Source organism: Myotis nattereri (genome assembly GCF_964212035.1).
Source record: "Myotis nattereri genome assembly, chromosome: 2".
NCBI classification, from domain to species: Eukaryota; Metazoa; Chordata; class Mammalia; order Chiroptera; family Vespertilionidae; genus Myotis; species Myotis nattereri.
In genome coordinates this window covers 168609690-168632455 of record NC_138076.1, presented here as the reverse complement: position 1 = coordinate 168632455, position 22766 = coordinate 168609690, and the positions used below count along the sequence as shown (strand labels likewise).

The window sequence follows — 22766 nt, the reverse complement described above, 5'->3', positions numbered from 1 at the left end:
CCCAGCAAAGCTATCATTTAGTATTGAAGGTCAGATAAAGAGTTTCACAGACAAGAAAAAGCTAAAGGAGTTCATCACACTAAATCTCTTTACATGAAATGTTAAATGGTCTTGCTGCTTTTAAATTCTTTCTCTGTCTTTAACCTTTGGCATTTTAATAATGATGTTTCTTGGTGTGAGCCTCTTTGGGTTCATCTTGTTTGGGACTCTCTGTGCTTCCTAGACTTGGATTCTGATCCCTAACCAGGTTAGAATAGTTTTCAGCCATTATTTCTTCATATAGGTTTTATGTCTCTTTCTCTCTCTCTCTTCTCCTCCTAAGGTCCTCATGATGCAAAGGTTGGTACACTTAATATTGTTCTATGGGATCCTTAAACTATCCTCATTTTTTAAAATTCTTTTCTTTTCGCTGGTCCATTTGGATGATTTCCATTACCTTAACTTCTGGATTAATGATCCATTCTTCTACATCATCTAATCTGTTGTCAATTCTCTCTAATATTTTTCATTTCATTCTGATAGTTTCTTTTTAAAATGTTTTTATTGATTTTTAGAGAGAGAGAAAGGGAGAGAAATAGAGATAGAAATATTGATGAGAGAAACATCATCAATCAGCTGCCTCCTGTACCCCTCCTACCAGGGATTGAGCCTATAACCCGGGCATGTGCCCCAACCAGGAATCGAACCAGCAACCTCTTGGTTCATGGGTTGACACTCAACCACTGAGCCACATCAGCTGGGTTAATTGGTCATTTTTTAAAATTTTCTGTATCTGTTGAATTTATCACTGAGTTCATCTACTTCTGAATTTGTTGAGCATTGTTTCAAACTTCTTATCTGGTAGACTGTTTATCTGTTATATTTAGTTCTTTCTCTGGGTTTTTTCCTGTTCTTTTGTTTGGAACCTATTCCTCATTTGGCTGTTTCTCTCTGTTTGTTTCTATGTGTTAGGTAGATCCACTGCATCTTCCAGTCTTGATGAAGTGGCCTCATAAAGAAGTTCTCCTGTGGGGTCCAGTGGAACTATCCCCCCTGGTTACCAGAGCCAGGTGCTCCAGGGGTGTCCCCTGTGTGGGCTGTGTGTGCCCTTCTGTTGGAGTTGGGCTCCAGTTGCTGCAGGCCTGCTTGTAAATGGGGTTGACTCTTAGGTGACTGGCTGAGAGGGCCAGCCAAAACTACTTGGATGATCTGGTGTGCAAGGGCTGACCCCACAGGGTGGACATTGCTTTGGAGGGGCTCCAGTGCTGGCCCCAGCTGCCTGTTGGGTTTGTCTGTTGTGGAGCCACTGGGTGGGGCTGTGGTGCTGGCCTAGGCTGGCCACTGCTTGTGCTGCACTTGTGACCACTTGGTGGTTGCTATGATTTGACCTGAGGCTAGTGCTGCTGGTGTGGAAGGTCAGGAGCACACGTGGGGAAGGCTTTGGCCAGGGCTAGAAGGTTAGGTGGGGCAGGATCTCGGGAATGCTGGGGTGGGTAAACAGGGTTAGCTAAGTTAATGGAGAGTGACAGGTTTGGCACCTGCCTGCTCCAGGTCAGCCAGGTGGAAGGAGAGCACAGCAAAAGAAACAAAGGAACAATGGCACTCGCCAGCACTCCCTCTTCAGGGAGAGTTCCCACCAATCCCTGCCACTCCAGCCCTCCCTCTAATGTTAGTCCATCTAATCCCCCCCACAGGACCCAGGCACTTCTGGAACCGCGGCTTCTGCGCTGGAGCTTGGAGCGGGTGAGTGGGAGCATGAGTCCTTTAAGAGCACTGCCTTGGTCTCCCACGGTCCTTTGTCTCTGATATGATCCCTGTTGGTTTTCAAAGCTAGATGTTATGGAGACTCCTCTTCCCAGCACAGATGCCCTAGGCTGGGGATCCTGGTGTAAGGGTGTTATGTTATGTTATCCTTTCCATTTATGCATTGCTACACCTGACCAGGCTGTGTCTCTGCCCCTCCTACCCTCAGTGTGGCTTCTTTTTAATATCTTTAGTTACAGGAGTTCCGTTCAGCCAGTTTTCAGGTGGTTAGGGGTGGTTGTTCTATATTTAGTTGTCATTTTGATGTGTTTGTGAAAGGAGGTGAGTTCAAGATCTACTTGTTCCGCCATCTTGACCTTGCATCTCAAGACTTTCCCTTTCTGTTAACTAATATTTCCCCACTCTTGATAGGTTTGTCTTTATAGTCTACTACCAAAAACTGGCTGGTAGAACTAGCTTTCCTTAATATCACACACAGTCTCTCTCCAATTAAACAAGATGTCTTATTCATCCCACAAGTGAATGCTGGTGCTGGGTTAGGTCTCTGGGATATACTAAAGTGGGTCAGCTGGAGTCCTCGTCCTAAAGGAGTAGGGAGAGGGTTTATACTTCCTTGCTATAACACAAGTCAGGGTATAATATGTATTATAAGAGTAGGCTTTGGGGATTCAAAAGATGAGCAGATCTCTGAATTTAAGATTCACAGATGAGGAGTGAAAAGAACCAACTTTTCTTGAACATTTACTGTGAATCAGGAACTGTGTTAGACAGCTTACATATATTATCTAGTTCGATTCTCACAACCATTAAGCATTTTTACCCTCAGTTTAGAAATGAGGACACCGAGGCCTGTCCAGGTGTGAGTGGTCAGTTTTCCTGCCTTTTACTGTACTATTCCATGCTGGTAGCACTTCCTGCTTCATGTTCTGTCATTGACTCCAATCCCGCCCTTTACCAAAAGAAAAGAAAAGGAGAAAGATTGGAAGGCTTCAGACAATCGACTCTGAACTGCCTTCTAGTTTGCATCAGAAACCTGTGGGACGTGTATGCAGAGAAATATATGCGCAACAAAAAGGGCAGCCAAAAATGTGACTTTTTAAAAAGAAGGTGGTTTTGAGAGTCACATGTTTTGTTTAGAGAAGCGCATTGGTGAAGCCCTTTGTGTGTACACAATTGTTTCTTCTTCCTGTTATTCCTATTAGAAGGGGAAAAAACCAAGTTTGGGACTCTGGATAATTTACTACAGGTTTTCTGGAACTAGGAAGAGATAAAAAGCCATAATAAATGAAGAAGCACACTTATGTAGAGAAAGCAGTGATCAAAATTCTGATTCAGCACCACTATATTAGAGGCTTATCTTTTACTATTTGATTTTCATCGCAAATCTGGCAGCTAGATGCCCCCCCCCACCCCCCACCCCCGCCCCCACACACACACATTGACAAATGAGGAAACCGAGGCCCTAATAGATAGTAAGTGATGGAACTTGGATTCACACTCGGTGCAGTTTATGCCTTAAAAGCAGACATGTTTGAGATCTAGCTCAGAGGCTTTTCAGCTAAATACAATCTGGCCCTGCACAGCTGATAATACAGCCTTCTGCAGGCAAGAGACAGAGAACATTGTCCCTGAGAACAGATCTGTGTGGGGGTCGTAGCTCAAAATTAGGTTGCCCTGGGTTAGCAGAGGCTGCCCCGCTGCTGTTTCTGCTATTGCTTGACCTGGAGGGCTTCCTCAAGAAAACAGTAAGTGTTCCTATCCCAGAAGCCTTCAGGTTGCTGCCACCAAGCCTACAGCTTGAGCAGGAATGGGGGCTCCTGCTCTCGGGGACTGCCACCAAGGGACAGGCCTCAGGGTAAGCTTTCAAGAACTGGGTGATGCCAGCACCTGGCTTTCCATCATGATCATCTTACTCTAAGAACAGCGAGCTTTCTTAAGAGATTCTACTTTCATGTTTCCTGCTGTCCACCAAGCAAGGTTTATTTAACAACATGTGCTGGAGGTACCGGTGGGAAGGTTTGGGAGCTTACACAATGTGCAAATTAAGACTGTGAATTTTGTTTGAATTACTTCAAAGTTAATGTCTTTTTTTTTTTTCAAAAGGAAAAAACACAGCAAATTAAGTCGATTCTAGTTTAATGCACTTTAGTCTGATATAAGGTGATGGTCACAGCCTGCCTCCATGGGCTATCAGTAAATGTTTGTATAAATGAGTAAATGGAGAGTGCTGTCAGGACTTGGCTGTGCTCTCTTTGGAAGCACATACACTAAAATAGGACTTTGTCAAAACCAAGCGTGACGGTGCTGTCTGGATTAGGCCTAATTTGAAATCTCTATAGTAATGGTGGAGGAAATGTCAAGCACAAGAATCAGAGTGCAGTTAAAACCTCTTTGCGTGCTCCTTTACTCTCTGCCAGAACCAATATTAAATGCTCCCGTGGCATATGCAACCCACTCTGGCCTCTGTTGGTGGGGTTTCTTCCCCCCTCACTCCCTGCTCCTCCTGCAGTGCCTGCCACTATCTGCACCTTCCATTTTGCACTTTTCAGGGGTCAAACACAAAAGCTTTGGTCTTAAAGCCATAGCCATGCTCACGAGGTACAGCTGCAAACTGCTTTTTAAAAAGATGGTGCTGTGAATCCTGGGTTACCTCCTCTTGGGCAGAATTCTTTTACCTCATTGGAGGTAGGTTCAATGAGCAGGTCCCTCACTTGGACACCAAGGGAGTTTTCACAGGAATTTTAAAGGCATCACAAGCTTTGTATGTTGCAATAACTGTTCATGTCCTCTGGAAATGTGTTAGTGAGTGTTTAATGCAGTTACAGTGGTCCCGCTTGTTAATACCACTTGTTTTTCACAAGAGGAAAGATAACCACTCGTTGGATCATATGTGTTAGGGGAGTCCAGCCTGTAAAAGGCAATTTGACCAAGAGTCTCCCAGAACAATTGATAAATGAATGGATTAACAGGTGAATGAATTAAGCAGTTAAGTAAGGTATATAGGGATGGCTTTATTCAAGTGGCCTGCAGTCTTCCACTTCCTTTGACACATCTTGACTGGGAATTTTAAAAGGTTTAATATTTTAACGATTTTTTTTCAATGGCTTTTTAGCTCCCAGAGTTTTGATTATTAAGATTCTTCCTTGAATTGTATTAAATCAAGTACATTGTTGTAGTTCCAGAAATATCTTCCTTTTTTTTTTAAGATTAAAATTCTTTTTCTTAGTGTTGATTAAATTTCCTTTAAAATGTTCAATAATTTTGGGGCTCTTTTGTTTCAACCACCCATGAGCTCACATGGTAAATTTAAGTTCTTAGCCTGAGTTTATACATAGCACTGATATTATTGAGTCCACTCTACTATACTGGTAATTTAAATACTGTAACGTACTTTCTAAGTTTTTCAGAGGCAGAGCCATCTGATGCCTACAGACAAATAAGAAAGAAAGTTACTTATTTTCTCCCTTTTTCTTCTTGGTCTCCACCTCCTTCTCCTCCTCCTCTTCTTCCTCTTCCCCTCCTTCTTCTAGAAATATTTCAGTTAGAAAATAATCTGTTTCATTGCTGTTAAAAAAAAAAATGCGGTACGGATTGAATCTCCTTATTCATCTTAGAGATCAAGTTTTATATTTATCCCATTGTAGGGCCATTTATTCTCTAAGTGATGTGATGGTTATCAATAGCAGACTGAAGGCACCCTTTCTGATTTCTACTGCTCACATCTTTTTTTTTTTAAATATATTTTATTGATTTTTTACAGAGAGGAAGGGAGAGGGATAGAGAGTTAGAAACATCGATGAGAGAGAAACATCGATCAGCTGCCTCCTGCACACCCCCTACTGGGGATGTGCCTGCAACCAAGGTACATGCCCTTGACCAGAATCAAACCTGGGACCCTTCAGTCCGCAGGCCGACACTCTATCCACTGAGCCAAACCGGTTAGTGCTACCACTCACATCTTTAGATAATCCTTTTACATGCAACTACAATGAAAGACAATTGAATTGCTCTGCTGTGTTCTGACCTGGAGAAATTGTATACATTGTTAGGGAGGAGAGTTGCATCTGAGAGCATGTATTAGTCAGTTTAGGCTGCCGTAACAAAATACCTGAAACTGGCTGGCTTAAACAACAGAAACCTGTTTCTTATAGTTCTGGAGCATGGAAAGTACACATCTTGTTGCTGGCTGAATCAGTTTCTGGTGAGGAATCTCTTCCTGGCTTGCTAAGGCTGCCTTCTTGCTGTGTCCCCACTTGACAAAATGAGAGCTTTGGTGTTTCTTCTTACAAGGGCACCAGCTCTATTGAATTAGAACTTCACCTTAATGACCTCATTTAACTTTTATCACCTCGTCGTAGACCCCATCTCCAAATACAGTCATAATCGGGGTTAATGCTTCAACCTAAGAATTTGGGGGATACAAAATTCAGTCCATAGCAAAACAATTGGGCTTTTGTTCAACATCAGTAAAGATAATGTACTATTAAGTTAACACACTAGAAATCTATATTTAAAAGATTAATGAAAAAATTTAATATACAAAGTATACAGAAGAAAAAAAATTCCTGAATCAATCACTCCATGATTTTTATTAGTTTATTTCTTTAGTGTTTTATTTCAGAATATAACAATTATTTTCTCAATATGTTTCTATTTTAAAATTACCTCTACTAATAAGATTTTTTGTGGGTCTACATGGTATCAAGTATCTGGAAAGCAAATACAGAATTTTATCATCTAAATATTTGCTGTCACATCCTCTATGTGAGGGTCTTGACTACAAAAAAGATGTTGATAAGCTCCTCTACACCCCAATAATTGTTTGTTCCCTTTAGAGAGGTACACAGTTTATCAAAAAGCCTGAGTTGGTTCTAGTATGCAAATAAATTTAATGGAAGAAATACTTTCAAGGTCACAGTTTGGGAAAAGATGGCATTTTTATTATGAAAAGTGTCGAGGTCTGTTTTATAACCTGCAAAGACAAGACTGAAAACAAATTGGCCTAGATAATGTCTAAGTTTCAGAACTGTAATTTACTTTGAGAATTTTATTTTCAAACAGCAAAGTTAGATAAGAAAATTTGACTTTTGTCATATAAATTTTATCTTAAATATAGTAGATAGCAGGCAACTTTATAATAATTTCATACTGATATAGTATAAGATTTTAATAGGTAGTTGGATACCTTGAGCCAAATTATTTGCCAATCTAAATGCTAGTCAATTATTTATTGAAAATATTGGAGTTGTGAGGCCCTGGACTATGTCAATCATGAATGTTTGTAAAATCTTATTCTTTAAGAAACAACAGTACTGGCACCGGCATAAGGATAGACATAAAGATCAATGGAGTAGAACTTAGAGTTTAGATGTAAACCAATGTGTCTATGATCAGTTTATTTTTGACAAGGGGGTACCAAGATCATTCAAGAAGAAAGAATAATCTTTTTAACAAATGGTCCTGGGACAACTGGATAGCCACATGAAAAAGAATGAAATCGGTCCTCACCTCGTACCATATATAAAAATTAATTCAAAAAAGATCAAAGAGCTAAACTAAAAAGCTAAAACTATAAAACTCTTAGAAGAAAACATAGGATTAAATTTTATGTTCTCCTATTTGACAATAGATTCTTAGATATAGTACTCAAAGCATAAGCAATAAAAGAAAAAAATAAATAAATTGGACTTCATCAAAACTAAAAGCTTTTATGTATCAAAGGACACCATCAAGAAAGCAAAAAGACAATCTACAGAATGGGAGAAATATTTGCAAATCATCTATTTATATAAAAGCCTAAGCGACCAGCCAGTAGCTATGACTCGCAATGACCACCAGGGGGCAGATGCTCAATGCAGGAGCTGCTGAGCAACAGCAACCTTGTAGAGTGCCCTCTCGCACTCCAGGACCCCTCAAAGGATGTCAGCTGCTGGTTTCAACCTGATTCCTGCAGGCCAGGCCGAGGGACCCCACCTGCCAGAGGGATCCCACTCACTCCACAGATGCCCTTCAAGCCCCTGTGCCGCCCCAGATGTGGCCAGCCTGGAGGGACCGTGGGAGGTTGGCTCCAGGGCATGTCCTGCCCGTCTCACCCAGTCCCACCCCACTGGCCACCTTCTAATTAATTTCCTTTCAATGTACACAAATCCATGCACCAGGCCTGTAGTATATCTGATAAGGGACTTGTGTCCATAATACATAAAAACTCTAATGACTCAATAATAAAAAGACAAATAACCCAATTACAGAATAAGCAAAGAATTTGAATAGACATTTCTCCAAGGAAGCTATATAGTGGCTAATAAGCACATGAAAAGATGTTCAACATCAATAGTCATAAGAGAAATGCAAGTCAAAACTATAATGAAGGCCTAGCCTGTGTGGCTCAGTTGGTTGAACATCATCCCATGCACCAGAAGGTCTCCAGTTCAATTCCCAGTCAGGGCACATGCCCAGGTTGGGGGCTCGATCCCCAGCAGGGGGTGTGTAAGAAGCAGCCAATTGATGTTTCTCTCTCATTGATGTTTCTATTTCTCTCTTTCTCCTTTCTTTTCTCTGAAATCAATAAAAACATATCTTTTTCAAAAAAACTATAATAAAGTACTACTTCACACTCACTAGGAGAGCTAGAGTAAAAATGTCACATAATAACAAGTGTTGACAATGTAGAGAAATAGAATGTGGAGAAATAAGAATGCTCTTATACTTATGTTGAGATGTAAAATGGTGCAGCCACTTTGGAGAACAATCTGGCAGCTCCTCAAATGTTTAAGCATAAAGTTGCCATATGACCCAGTAGTTCTACTCCCAGTTATATGCCCACGAAAAACTAAAATATATGTCCACACAAGAGCTTGCATGTGAATGTTTACAGCAGCATTATTTATAACTAGAGGCCCAGTGCACGAATTCGTGCACTGGTGGGGTATGGCTGGCCTGCCCTGATAGGGGCCAATCGGGCTGGGCCAGCCAGGAGGAAGGGCCACGGGCGGTTGGCTAACCAGCCCCGCCCCTTGGTCAAACTCCCAGTCGAGGAGGCATTTTGCATATTAGTCTTTTATTATTTAAGTTAGCCAAAAGGTGCAAACAACCTAAATGTCCATCAACTGATGAATGGTTAAACTAGATGAAGTATATTTATTCAGTGGAATATTAGGTGGCCATAAAAAGGAGTGAAGTAATCCTATCTAATAAAAGAGTAATATGCAAATTTACCATCACTCCAACCCACAAAGATGGCCGCTCCCATGTGGTCAAAGATGGCCACCCCCATGTGGACACAAGATGGCCAGCAGGGGAGGGCAGTTGGGAGGGACCAGGCCTGAAAGGGAGGGCAGTTGCGGATGATCAGGCCTGCAGGGGAGGGCAGTTGGGGGCAACCAGGCCTGCAGGGGAGGACAGTTAGGGTGACCAGGCTGGCAGGGGAGGGCAGTTATGGGCAATCACGCTGGCAGGGGAGCAGTTGGTGTCGATCAGGCTGGCAAGGGAGTGGTTAGGGGGTGATCAGGCTGGCAGGCAGAAGCAGTTAGGGGCAATCAGGCAGGCAGGCGAGCGGTTGGGAGCCAGCAGTCCTGGATTGTGAGAGGGATGTCTGACTGCAGTCGGACATCCTTCGAGGGGTCCCAGATTGGAGAGGGTGCAGGCTGGGCTGAGGGACACACACACACACGCACGCACACACACACACACACACCCTCCCCTATGCACAAATTTCATGCACTGGGCCTCTAGTCATATATACTACAACATAGATGTACTTTGAAAAATTATGCTGAGTCAGAAAGCCAGTCACAAAGACCACATATTATATGATTCCATGTATATGAAATATCCAGAATAGGCAACTCTATAAAGACAGGAAGTAGATTAGTAGTGGATTAGGGCTGGAAAAAAATGGAGTCACGGAAGGGGAGATTGTTAAAGGGTACAAGATTTCCTTTTTAACCAATGAAAATATTCTAATATTTTCACATATCGTGAATATATTAAAATCCACTAAATTGTACAGTTTCAATAGATAAATTATATGCTATGTGAATTAGATCTAGGAAAAATTAGTTTTAAAACTCTTATTCCTTGCAGCCACTATGGAAGACAATATGGAGCTTCCTCAGAAAACTAAAAATGGAACTCCCATTTGACCCTGTGATCCCACAAGAAACCAGAAACACCAATCAGAAAGGATATATGCACCCATATGTTCATAGCAGCACAATTCACCATAGCTAAGATCTGGAAACAGCCTAAGTGCCCATCAGTAGATGAATGGATTAGAAAACGGTGGTACATCTACACGATGGAATACTATGCTGCTATAAAAAAGATGGAACTCTTACCATATGCAACAGCATGGATGGAACTAGAGAGCATTATGCTAAGTGAAATAAGCCAGTCAATGAAGGAAAAATACCACATGATCTCACTCATTCATGGATAATAAAGACCATTATAAACTTTTGAACAATAATAGATACAGAGGCAGAGCTGCCTCAAACAGACTGTCAAACTGCAGCGGGAAGGCTGGGGAGGGGAGGAGGGCAGAAGGGTGGTAGTAAGAGATCAACTGAAGGACTTGTATGCATGCATATAAGCATAACCAATGGACATAGACACTGGGGGGTAGGGGAGGCCAGGGGATTGTCAAGGGCGGGGGGAAAAAGGAGACATATGTAATACCCTTTGTAATACTTTAAGCAATAAAACTAAAAAAAAAAAACAACTTATTCTTTAAACACTGGAAGGAAACCATCGTGGTGGTACACTGTGGGGGCGGTTTATAGATGAAGCTTTGGCAAAAGGCAGGACTCTAGTTTCCCAAGGTGCTTTTCCTGGCTGCACAGTTATATATTAATGGGTACTTACTGTCCTGTAAGATGGAACCTGCTCTAAAAATCACGGACTCTTTTCAAACTACTTCCAGATCTTATAAAAATTGTAAGTCAGATGAAACCCATAGTAAATTGAGTTTTTAAATTAATTAAAAATAATGGAGTTTTTTGGAAGAAACCTTTCTTTGTCATTTTTCTCAATGTTCAAGAATAAGAATGCATGTTTAGCATGTTCTAATACATTTTCCAATGAATCAAAAATTTAATCTAATTAAACATCCAAAGAGAATTTTTAAGATGTTAAGTTGGCTATCCTGCTGATAGGGGGCAGTAGAGAAATAATTAAGAGATCCATGGATTTAGGTGTCTGTCCTGGCTCTGTCAAAATAAGTTGTAATATGATGTTCTCAACTTTCCTTTCATCTGCAAAATGGGTATAATTATAGTCCAGTTCTCCTGAAGTTAGAAAAACATTCATTGGAATAATAAAATGGATACATTTTGTATATAGTAAGCACTTTAAATGCTTCTCATCATTATTAGTTTTAATTAGGCATTCATCACTTGGCCTAATATACATGCTATTGGAGAAAAATATACAATCTAGTGATTCGCTGTGGCCTTCCTTTTTTTTTTTTTAAACTCCATGGCAGCTTTGCCGCTGACGTAGTGTTTACAATTTGCTTCACTTGTAATTAGAGCTGATGTTTCCTGAAGTTGGGCAGAAAACCAGGCAGCACACTGAGTCTAGAACTTGGTATTTCACTTTGTCAAGATGTGACATACTTAAGTTCTCAAACTGTATTTTGTTAAGTGTAAAAAATGCTTTCACCCTGGCCAGGTTGCTCAGTTGGTTGGAGTGTCGTGCCATACACCAAAAGGTTGTGAGTTCGATTCCTTCCCAGTCAGGACACATACAGTATCTAGGTTGTGGGTTTGATCCCCGGTCAGGGCACATACAGAAGGCAACTGATCGATGTTTTTCTCTCACATCGATGTTTCTCTCTCTCTTCTCTCTCTCTAAAAATCAATAAAACATATCCTCAGGTAAGGATTAAACAAACAAATGCTTTCCTTATGTTCGTATAATAGAAAGTCACTAAATATTTTGCTTAATCTTTTAGTTGAGATATATAGTATACTAGAGGCCTGGTGCATGAAATTCATGCACTCGGCGGGGAGGGGACCCCTCAGCCTGGCCTGTGCCCTCTCACAGTCCAGGAGCCCTCAGGGGATGTCTGACTAACGGCTTTAGTTGGACATCCTTAGCGATGCTGCTGAGGCAAGAGAGGCTCCTGCCACAGCTGCTGCGCTCGCCAGCCATGAGCCAGCTTCTGGCTGAGCGGCGCTCCCCCTGTGGGAGTGCACTGACCACCATGGGGCAGCTCCTGCATTGAGCATCTGACCCCTGGTGGTCAGGACGTATCATAGCAACCGGTTGTTCTGCTATTTGGTCAATTTGCATATTAGCCTTTTATTATATAGGATGCCTGGCCAACATAGCTCAATGGCTGAGCATCAACCTATGAACCAGGAGGTCTTGGTTCGATTCCCAGTCAGGGCACATACCTGGGTTGTGGGCTTCATCCCCAGTGTGGGGTGTGCGGGAGGCAGCCTATCGATAATTCTCTCTCATCATTGAGGTTTCTGTCTCTTCCTTCCTCTCTGAAATCAATAAAAATATATATATATTTTTAAAAGATATATAGTATGGAAGATAGATTGATGGAGCCTCTCTCCTCCTAACCTCTCCTCTCAACAACTATTCTTATTTAGAAAATGAACACTTCTCCAAGGCATTGAAGCAGCTTCTCTGAAGGCTGCAGTTAAGTCCCTCAGATCTGGAAAATGAGAACTTGGAGGCAGGAATGATCCTTGGCGTTTGGATGATGAGTGATTTACAAATTTATCTCACTCCCACTTAGAGAACTTGGCGGTACAATGTAATTCTTATCAAAAATGTGTTCACCGATTAAAGATTTATTAAGAGCTCTGCAATGTCCTGTCCATTTTTGAGAAATCATAAAAGAATTAGTTACTGCCTTCCTGGAGATTATAACTTCCTAAATAAAAACAAGTACCATATGCCCATTTTCTTTCATTATTTTCTCAGAATGGGGAACATCTGGTTTTCAAGCGAAGCATAACATAGTATAGGAAGCAGAAAGCAGAAAATAAAGTTATTAGAATAGAATGAAGAATTTAACATGTGTTGATTAGAAAATCCTGCTTTCAGGATAATTACACAGTTACATCACGCCTAGATTATTTGACCAAATATGGAGCTCATCATTTTTCTGCAAAACAAGGGGCTACCTTTGATAGCAGTCACATCAGACACCTTTATCTTCAATTATAATTAATGGTCAACAAAACTTTCCCACAACTTTTATTAGGTAAAAAAAAAAATAATAATATTTTCATGTTTCTGAATGGTAAAGATATAACAGTATTATTTGAGCTTTAGAATGCCCCTCCTAAATGGTGTGTAAACACAGCCTCATATATATCCAAGTCTGTCCAGGCATAGTTGGATTTTATCCATGTTCTTACTTTTTATGACACCAATTATCTATGGAGAATGGCGGTTGCCAAAACACTGCCTTTTAAGGTCCTATTTGATCTATGGTTAAGCTACATGTATTTTTATTAAAATCAACAAAACAATGCACCGAAGCTCTGTAATAAGTCCATCAGGATATTCTTATAAGGTATAGTCATATTACAGTGAAATTTTAATTTCCGTTCTGTTAAAGATGTTGAACAATGTTTTGTGTGCTTATTTGCCATCTACCTATCATTTTTGGTGGTATGCTTGTCTAACTCTCCCCCACCCCCCTTTTTTATTGCATTGTTTGTTTTCTTATTATTGAATTTTTGATGTTCTTTACTAGTATATATTCTGGATACAGATCCTTTCTTAGATAGATGATTTGCAAATATTTACCCTCAGTCTTTGGTTTGTCTTTTCAGTCAAATATAACAGTACCTTTTTCTTTTCTTTGTTGGTGCTGTTTGTTATGTTCTCAAACCAGTGTATTTTAACTAACAGATATTCCTGATGTCCGTGAAGTCCACGTTTTGTTGTATTGATCACGTTGTTGGTGTTGTCCTTGGAAAACTCACGCTCGCCTCAACCAGCATCCCTGTGTTGTCTTTTGGAAGGTTTATGTTTTAAGGATCACAGGTCAGTGACCCTTTTTTTGTTTTGTTTTGTTTTTGTTTTTTTAACACTGCACAAGGTCTGGAATGAAGTTTTTTGTTGTTATTCTTTTTCGTTGCATGTGGATTACAAACTATTCCAGGACCATTTGTTGAAAGACTATTTTTTCTGTAGTAAATTGCTTTTGTGCCTTTGTAAAAAATCAATGGACCATAGATGTGTCGGTATGGACTTTCTGGACTTGCTCTTCTGTTCCATCGATCTATTTGTCTATCTTGATAACAACTCTATGATGTTTTTTGACTACTGTCGTTTTATAATATCAGGTAGTGTTAGCCCTTCTCATTTGTTTTTTTCTAAATTGTTTGGCTAGGTTCTTCACATTTCCATATGAAATTTACAATCAGCTTGTCAATTTTGACCAAAAAAAAAAAAAAAGCCTGTTTGGATTTTGATTTAGATTGTGTTGACTCTATAGATGAATTTGAGGATAATTGACATCTTACTAATATTTTTTCTGATACATAAACATAGCATATCTATCCATCCATTTAGCTCTTTAATTTTTCTCAGGAGTGTTTTTGTAGTTTTCAGTGTAAAAATCTTACACATCTTGAATCAGATTTATCCCTAAGCAGTTGATATTTTTTGATGCTATTATAAATGAAATTGCACTTTTAATTTTAATTTCTGATTGTTTATGGCTACTATGTAGAAATACCGTTGACTTTTACATTTTGGTCTGGTATCCTACAACTTCGCTAAACTCAGTTATTAGTTTTAGTAGTTTTCTAATAGATTATATAACATTTTCTACATCTGCAAATAAAGACAGTTTTATTTTTTCCTTTCCAATTTTTTCAAAAAATGCCTTTTATTTCTTTTTCTTATGGAATTGTTTGTACCTCCAGTACAATGTTGAGTAGAAGCAGTGAGAAAGGATATGCTTGCTTTGTTTTTAATCTAATAGGGAAAACATTCCATCAGTCTTTCATTATTAGGCATGATGTTAGCTTTTTGGTGTTTTTTTTAAACCTTTTTTTAGGTTATGGTAAGAGATTATTGTTTGCATGACTTAAATCCGGTTAAATTTATTTAAACGTTTAGTGGCTCAGAATATTGTCTATTTTGGTAAATGTTCCGTGTGTACCTGAAAAGAATGTATATTCCACTGATGTTGGGTGAAGTGTTCTGTAAGTTACACTTAGATAAAATAGGTTGATAGTGTTGTTCAAATTTTCTATATACAGCTGACCCTTGGACAACACCAGTTTGAGCTGCCCACATCCATTTATATGCAGCTTTTTTCAATAAATATATGTAGTGTTTTTGACCAGGAGTTGGGAGTCTATAGACAGGGAGGCTCAACTGTATGCATTGATCTATGCCATTTTATATAGGGGACTTGAGCATCCACAAATTTTGGTATTCATGAGAGATGCTGAGACCAACCCCCCCATGTGTACTGAGGAACAACTTAAGTTTTTAGGGAGTCAAAAGTTAGATACAGTTTTTCTACTGCACAGGGGTCAGCGCTCCTAACTCCCACATTGTTCAGGGTCAACTGTACTTATTTTCTGTCTGTTAGATCTATCAATTATTGAGTGTGGATGTTCATTTTTTTTTGCATGTAATACCTTTTTATGCTTCATTAATGCCTAGACAGAGGATGATTCTATGGATGCCATATGGAAGATTTTGGTATCATTCAGATGTGAAGCATATTTCATTAATATAAAAATCCAAAAATAGTTACTTATAAATGTTGTTCTGCAGATTTAAATCTTGAAATAAGAAGTCTAAATAGTTGGCTGATTATGCTGGTTGACAGTTTTAAGTCAGATTCATCTATGAAATATTTCAGTGCTGTGAAAACTCTGACCCAAAGGCTGACAATATAATAGTTTAGTTCTATTTTTTTCTTAGTTGTAGAGACCTTCTCTCAATTAAAATGTTACTAGGAACTTCAATACATGTAGCAGATAAAAATGGAGGTATTTCACATTTATCTGGACTGCAGTTATTCGGCTTCACTCTCCTGTCCACAGAGGCAGTCCTTGATGAGAAATATTGAAAGCCATGGACCTACCCAAATACTGTGCTAACCAAGAACACATACCCTTCAAAATACTAAATTGGAGTGGTAAATAGATTTCAGTGTTTGCATCAACCATATAGATTAGTAAGCTGCCCAGTGAGCTGTTTGACACAATTGCTGCAGTTGATTCCTGTCTCTGCAGTAACATAAAGGTTCAGATTCATGCTGATGTCTGCCAGGCACAGGTATGGGAGCTACAAGAGCACATGCCATGCACTTGATATTTTCGGTCTTGAGATATTGACAAATCCAGTGTCTAAATCTGGTTTCACGTGATTATCTCCTGAGTTGAATTACCAGTATATGTTTGGTAAAGCAGGAAAATTATGCAATGGGGTTAGTTAGGCTTTGCAAACTAACTAGTTAGAGAATGCTTAAGTAGCCTTATAGAATGGAGATTTTTATAAGGACACTAGAGGCCTGGTGCACAAAATTCATGCACGGGGAGGAGGGGGGAAATACCCTCAGCCCAACCTGCACCCTCTCCAATCTGGGACCCCATGGGGGATGTCTGACTGCCGGTTTCAGCCCAATCCCAGGAATCAGGCCGAAACCGGCAGTTGGACAGCCCTCTCACAATCCGGGACCGCTGGCTCCTAACTGCTCACCTGCCTGCCGGCCTGATCGCCCCTAACTGCCTCTGCCTGCCAACCTGATCGCCCCTAACTGCCCCCCTCTGCCAGTCTGGTCACCCCTTAGTGCCCCCCCGCTGGCCTGGTTGCCCCCAACTACCCCCCACCCCCCGCCGACCTGTTCAGTTATTTGGTTGTCCCTAGCTAACCACCCTGCCATCCTGGTCATCCCATGCAGCCTGCTGGTCAGTCGTTTGCTCATCCCTCGCTAACTCCCCTGCCGTCCTGGTCGCCCCACACAGCCTGCTGTTCAGTTGTTACTGTGCGAGCATCGTGAACAATTTGCATACTGCCCTTTTATTAGTATAGATATGGGAAAGTGAGGAAGTGCAGGAGCCATCTCAGTATTTCCTTCAGGGCATGTGAGTGGTCCCAGTGGTTTGGCAGGGGAACTCTGAGACAGGCATTCACCGTTCCCTTCTCTGGGGTTCTGCCATCATTATAACTTAGCTGCCCTCTCCTTTTCTTGAACTGCTCCTGCCGTAACAAACCAACTCTAATTCTCTTTGCCTCAAAGCATTTGCTTTCTGCTTTCTTTTCGTATATCTCCTTGCTACACTTCTCTCAGTGCATCTCAAGTTCAAAATCCCCACAGGGAGTGATAGGTTAAGTGAGTGACCTTCCAGAATGGAGTGCCCCCTTGGGCAGTATTCTCATGCCAGGTTACTTATTAGCTGTCCTTAGATCAGGTGCTGATCCCTAGTCTAATCACCTGTGTCTAAGGTGGAAGAATCACAAGGTACAAAGGATAAAGAAGGGGCCGTGTGTCTGGCTGGAACTCTGAAGAAGCCCAGCCGTGTACCTCCCAGGCATGGAACATGGCCTGCCCCTTACAGCCATCTTCAACAGTAGCGTGTGCACTGATTGGACTTGCTTGATGTCGAATGAAGAACAAATTGCCTTATGATGGACTAAAGCAATGGTTTTCAGACTGTGGCTGGCAGAAAGTCTTAAATTTCCCTCCGGAGGAGAAACTTGGTAGGTAGGGCTCTAAGTTCCCTATGCCCTTTTTTAACCTGAGCAATTTCATATTATTCATTTTTACATGTTGGATTTTCAAATAAAGTTTCACTTGAAGATAGGATTCCACTCTTCACAAATAGTGAACTGAGAGCTGTGAGCTATAGCAGTACAAACACTTTTGTTTGGATAATAGTTTCTAAGTAGTGAGACTTTCATTTTTAAAGAATAAGAGTTGATCAGATATAAATGAAAGATGTCACTTTTTACAGAAAACTTGGGTAATTTTTACCCAGGTTTTCTTTCAAAAGCTTCTGGGAAGGACAAACAGGAAAATAGAATAAGATTATTTCAAAACATTATCTTCACCTTAATTGCTTTTATGTCTTGGATGTTATGAGAAATTGTTTAATTATGGCTGTCAGTATAATTGATAAGTAGGATAAAAATTTTGATACCAATGAACAGATTTGTAATTCAAAATGTTAAGATAACATATTATAGCTGTCTTATTTGATTGTGTTTACAGATACAGAACTGCCACATCGGGGTAAAAGTTTATATTAATTGCTAGTTACATTAGAAGTTAACCATTCATGGTGAATTGTGATACATCACAGCAATCACACACGTAACTTGTATTTTAGATCAATACATGCATTCTATTTTATTGTAACAATCCTATTTGTTATGCTCAGTCTTTCACATGGAATGGTCATCTGCCAAGAACTTTTTTTTTTTATTGAAGGCATCTTGATGGTATTTATAAAGATGAAATACTTTTTTAATTGAAGAGCCATGTCCTTATTCTATGATTTGGGACATCCCAATACCTGTCACTTCCTTAAAAGATGACTCATCCAATAAAAACACCAAGCTACTGCTACTTGTTGACATGATGAGTAAAACTCTGAAACGCTCTTCTGAGTCTTCCACTCTGTGGGCTGAGCAAATCGGTAAAAGGTAGAGAAGACATCCCTTATTAACACTTAAAGCAAACAGAAACTATTCATGTATCTGGTTAGAAAACAGAAAGTTAAAACAGGGCAAGAACCATACAAAATGGAAATTATAAGTCACCTTTCACCTCCTAAATTGACTCCTTCCCATCCAATCTTTCACCTCACAGATAACATCTATTTAAAAGTCTCTTTTGATTCATCCATGACACAAACGAATCATGTATGCATATATGCATGTACATGTTTCATGTGGGTTTTTAAATTTATTTTTCTTTTTAATCTATAGAATAGGGATCATATTATATCACCTATTATATTTTTACTCAATACCAAATGAGTAAAAATATTGAAAATTGTTCCATATACAGATTTACATTTTCCTTTAGGCACTAGTATTTGCATTATGGATTTATCTTTCTTTTATTTCTCCAATTCCATACTGATAGAAATTGGTTGTTTATAGGTTTTTTTTTCCATTATAAATAACGCTGTAATTAATGAAGTGTATTGTCTATAGATCCAGGTGAACTTCTATCAATATATCCATATAGTAGATCCATGTAATTGGATTGCTCCTTCAAAGAATATTTTTGTAGATAATGACAAATTGCTGTCCAGAAGGTTATTCAAACTTATTCTTCCACCAATAGGGTACATGAGCCTGTTTACCTCATACCTTCACCAGGATTGAGTACCATTCAGCTTTTTTCCCAAGTTGATAGGTAGTTTATTGTTTTGCTAGTCATTTGTTTTTATCATAAGCATCTTTCATATATTTATTAGCCATTTATATTTTTATATTGTGATAATATCCTTTGCTCATTTGTCTATTGGTTTGCTCACCTTTGAATTTATTTGAATGAGCTCTTTGTAAACCAAGAAAATTAGCCTGTCCATCTGTGAAAAGTTTCTGATGGTCAGAATAAATCATCTTTCTTCATCATAGCAGGTAGAATTATTAAGCCCTCATAAAAAAATCCAGCCTGATTTCATTTAAAAATGAGATATAGGAGACGACAAAAGCCAAACTATTACTTACCTTGAAGGATAAGTAGGCAGTGAGAAGGCAGCATGACATACCCAAGGAAAATTTGATTCAGCAGAGTTGGGAGAGGAACCAAATATTTATGCCTTTATAATCTACATGAACCTTGCACACGAGAACTTCAACAAACTGACTATTTCATGTAGTCTTTTCCCCCAAGTATTTCTTTATTTATATAAATTTAATTTTAAAAAAATTTTCAATTACAGTTTATATCCTATATTACTTTGTGTTAGTTTCTGGTGTACAGCATAGTGGTTAGGCAATCATACCCTTTACTAATTGTTTCCCTGAGCCCTGGCCGGTTAGCTCACTTGGTTAGAGTGCCATCCTGATACTCCTAGGTTGCAAGTTAGGTCCATGGTCAGGGCACAGTCAATGAATGCATAAATCAGTGGGATGGCAAATCAATGACTCTCTCTCTCTCTCTCTCTCTCTCTCTCTCTCTCTCTCTCTCATTTCTTCTCTCTCTTAAATAAATAAATATTAAAATTAAAGTGTTCTCTCTGATATTCCCAGGAGCCACCTGGCACCATACATCATTATTACATTACTAGGGGCCCGGTGCACGAAATTCGTGCACTGGGTGTGGGGGGGGGGGGGGAGAGTGTCCCTCAGCCCAGCCTGCCCCCTCTCACATACTGGGAGCCCTCAGGCGTTGACCCCCATCACCCTCCGATCGCCTGATAGGCCCCTTGCCCAGGCCTGACGCCTCCGCCAGAGGTGTCAGGCTTGGACAGGGAACCCCCATCTCCCCCCGATCACTGGCTCTGGCCCCCGCCCAGGCCTGAGGCTTCTGGCCCAGGAATCATGCCTGGGCAGGGGACTCCCATCTCCCTCTGATCGCTTGCTCCACCCCCCGCCCAAGCCTGACACCTCTGACCCAGGCTTCAGGCCTGGGCAAGGGGACCATCATATCCCCCCAATCCCCGGCTCCGCCCCCCACCCAGGCCTGATGCCTCAGCCAGAGGAGTTGACCCTCATCACCCTCCGATCACCAATCACCGGATCGGCCCCTTGACCAGGCCTGAGGCCTCCGGCAGAGGTGTCAGGCCTGGGCAGGGGACCCCCAGCTCCCCGCGGTTGCAGGCTCCGCCCCTGCCCAGGCCTGACGCCTCTGGCCTAGGCGTCCGGCCCGGGCAGTGGGGACCTGCAGTGGCAGTGGGGGGCGCCGCGATAGTGGGCTTCGCTTTAGGCCGAGGCAAGGGACCCCTAGCTCCTGGGACTGCCAGCTTCGACCGTGCCCAGCTCCCATCGCTGGCTCCACCCCTACTTCCTGCTATCACTGGCCAGGGCGGCAAAGGCGCCTGATTCTCCGATCATGGCTGGGGGGGCAGGGCAAAGGCGGCCCCAGGGCCCCCTTTGCCCTGCCCCCCAGCTCTTAGCTCCCCCCTGGGTTTCCAATCATTGTCAGTGGCAGGGGGCTTCTTCCTGCTTTCCCTTTCGCCTCCCTGCATTGTGCCTATATATGCAAATTAGCCGCCATCTTGTTGGCAGTTAACTGCCAATCTTAGTTGGCAGTTAACTGCCAATCTTAGTTGGCAGTTAATTTGCATATAGCCCTGATTAGCCAATGAAAAAGGTATCGCCGTACGCCAATTACCATTTTTCTCTTTTATTAGTGTAGATTATTGTACTTTATTTCCTAAGCTGTACTTTATCATGTGGCTTTTCAATATCTTTCAGAATCCTGAATGTTCTGAATTGTAAGTGATGCTGCTGACAAATTTTTAGTTTCATTCTGAGCATCTCAGCATCACTACAAATTATATTAAGAAACTTTTTAAGTTAAAACGATATCAACTTATCCTAGAAGATGAGGCATAATAAATACAGCAAGAGAAGCCTGCTGTAGAAACGTCATCATGATTGGGTGGATGGACCTGGATTCTAGACTTGTCTCTGTCACTTTCCTGCCATGGAATCTGGGTAACTCCCTCAGGTCCTCTGTGTCTCCATTTTCTCATTTATAAAATGAAAATGATAACATTTCTTCCTATCAGATAGGTTATTTGTGAATTAAAAGGACTCAAGGTAAAACATAGAGCACTCTCAATTACTTTGATCGTTGGAAAGTAACATATCTGTCTATTATGTTCAGCAAAGTCTCATTGGCTTCCTGGTTGTTCTCTAATTTAAGAGAGATTGTGACACTGCTTACCAGACCTAATATAAAATTTTCCCATGAAGTAGGTAGGTATAAGCACAGCCTTAATTTTATTCATATTTGAACAATGACATATTTTGATTTTATGTATACATTTTAGCTTCTTCTTTTATCCTGGTCAATATATGACTTAAATATAGGAATGATTAGAATTGGAATCATCAACATATCTGAAGTAGTCCTTTGCAAATATAATTTACATGTTATGGGAAATAAAGTATTCAAGTTATAGAAAGTAAGACCTACAAGAATGATATTAGGCCGTAGCCGGTTTGGCTCAGTGGATAGAGCGTCGGCCTGCGGACTGAAGGGTCCCGGGTTCGATTCTGGTCAAGGGCATGTACCTTGGTTGCAGGCACATCCCCAGTGGGGGGTGTGCAGGAGGCGGCTGATCAATGTTTCTAACTCTCTATCCCTCTCCCTTCCTCTCTGTAAAAAATCAATAAAATATATATATATTTTTTTTTTAAAAAAAAGGTTGATATTAAATAGATTTCTATATATGAAGTATTTCTAAAATATTCCTATTCTAATCTGAAAACATTTAGGGAAAGCTTTTTTGGCCTTTCAAAAAGGGAATTTTTTTTTTTAATGCTTAAAATGATAAGGATTGTATAGTCCTTAGAGATTTAAAACTTTGTTCAGAAAGACTTAACCTTGTCGCTGAAGAGAGTCTTATTCTCTACGTGCAAATGGCCTATTTTGTTGAGATGGCCAGTGAACAGCCAGAGAAATAGTCTTATTCTGTAGGCTCACGTAGCAGAAAAACCCAGGCTATCATTCCTAAGGGAATAGTTTTTAAAAGATGAAGAGTTGAGTTAGATGCACCAGATGTGACAGACAGGACATATCATTAAACATGTAGGAGCTACCCCCCAAAATACGTCTATTCTTTCATCTCTTTTACACACACACATGCACATGTAGGCATGTACCCACACACTAAGATGTTTCTACCTCAAGCACCAGGAGATAAAAGGAGTCCCTGAACTCCTGGTAGGTTATTTTCCCAGGAGTTGTTGCTTCTTGGTCTCTTTTTGCAGATCTGGTCTGCCTTTCTTAGCTTTTAAATTACTTGGTCTCATCTCCTGATGGCACCAGCCGGCTTTTGTCTTAGAGGAAGTATAGATTGGGACCTTCCTACGTGAGTTTGGTCTTGCCTTGTGCA

The 22766-nt window shown here is 40.6% G+C and overlaps 1 protein-coding gene across 1 annotated transcript in view; it reads left to right on the top strand.

Annotated features, from left to right (window-relative positions):
* Positions 1–22766, top strand: part of PCED1B (PC-esterase domain containing 1B) — a 142726-nt gene that overhangs the window by 39675 nt on the left and 80285 nt on the right. The window contains exons 2-3 of the mRNA XM_081082674.1: positions 1674–1722; positions 13624–13758. The gene's annotated coding sequence lies outside the window, so the exon portion shown is untranslated. The remainder of the gene's footprint in view (positions 1–1673; positions 1723–13623; positions 13759–22766) is intronic.